This window comes from Choristoneura fumiferana, chromosome 11 (genome assembly GCF_025370935.1).
Source record: "Choristoneura fumiferana chromosome 11, NRCan_CFum_1, whole genome shotgun sequence".
In the NCBI taxonomy this organism is placed as follows: domain Eukaryota; kingdom Metazoa; phylum Arthropoda; class Insecta; order Lepidoptera; family Tortricidae; genus Choristoneura; species Choristoneura fumiferana.
Genome location: NC_133482.1, coordinates 39285 through 40767, shown reverse-complemented (window position 1 = coordinate 40767; position 1483 = coordinate 39285).

The following is a 1483-nucleotide window of genomic DNA, read 5'->3' as shown; positions in this document are numbered from 1 at the left end:
AAAAAATTACTTTTTTTTACCTCTATTGTGTGGTGATTTTGCCTCACATAAATTGGCCTCCGTTCCTTCATTGCCCCAAGGCTTCCATAACTCTAAATCCAGCCCTGGTACTTACAAACGACAAGACGAATTCAATAAAACATTTTTCATCGTCAGGTGTACGAGATTCTTGCTCTTTTGGGATTGAGTGGCGCAGCCCAGACCCTCTGTAGAGACCTCTCAGGAGGCCAAAGGAGAAGACTTGCTGTGGCCTTAGAACTGCTATCTGATCCCTCGCTATTATTCCTCGATGAACCTACAACGTAAGTAAAGGAGCCTTTCTTAAAAACCGACTAATCTCTGACTTGGACTTTCTTGTCAAAAGAAAGTACCGTATAAGTAATTTGCATGGTAATAAGAAACCTATTACAACACTCCAACGATGCCAAGAAGGTCTCCGCTAAATTGTGAATTCCATGGCCAAATAGGTAGGTACCTTGAGCTGTATGTATTGTTTACTTTGGTTTACTTCATACAAGTTAATAATATAATTGAATGTTCAAACGAACACCTGTCACAAAACTAGCCAAATTCATTTTATAAACTACTAGCTTTTGCGCCAACTTCGTCCGCGTGGAATAGTAACCTTGGGAAGTACTTAATTTATTTAGGATACCTGTTCTGCCAATAATAGTACATAGAAACTTCTGCCGTTTACCGAAAATAACCTATTTAATACATTGCTATAAACAAAAAAATTTTTTTTTCAAATTTCCTTCCATCCATCCATTTATCCATCTATCCAATGTTCTTTGGTAAAACATAAATATTATGCGGGTAGCCACATTTTAGCAATACGACGTGTATTGTACCCTGCCAACACAAAAGGACTAATTCTTCATAGTGAACTCTTGACACCTTACGTCCTTTATTGCAAGGGGTAGGACTTAAAATGAATGATTGAATGAATGAGTCGAATAAAAAAAAAACTCTTATCACGTGCCTAAATGCCAAGTTTCATAAAGAACCATCGATTTATATTCGACAATGATGACCTTCCATATAAACTTTCATCGCCTATTTCATCCCTCACAGGTCGAATTTTCAAAAAAGCTCAAACAAATATCGACTCATTTCTTATTAAGTGCCTAAATGCCAAGTTTCATGGTTTTTAATCTTCGACAGCGACGAACTTCAACCATACTCGTAGTATAAACTTTCATCCCCTATTTCAACCCTTTAAAGCCTGTTTTTCGCAATAAAAGATAGCCTTTCCAAGGTCTATTCTATTTAGCGGTTAGCGGTTTAGGCGTGAAAGCGTAACAGACAGACAGACAGAGTTACTTTCGCATTTATAATATTATATAAAATAATTTATAGTATGGATTATCACCATATTGCCTTTTCGATTTTTGCCCAATTTGTTACCTTAAACGGTAAGGTACGGTACTAGCTAGTGATTTAGGTACCGATAACCCTGCCTGCGATAACTAAGCCTGGTACC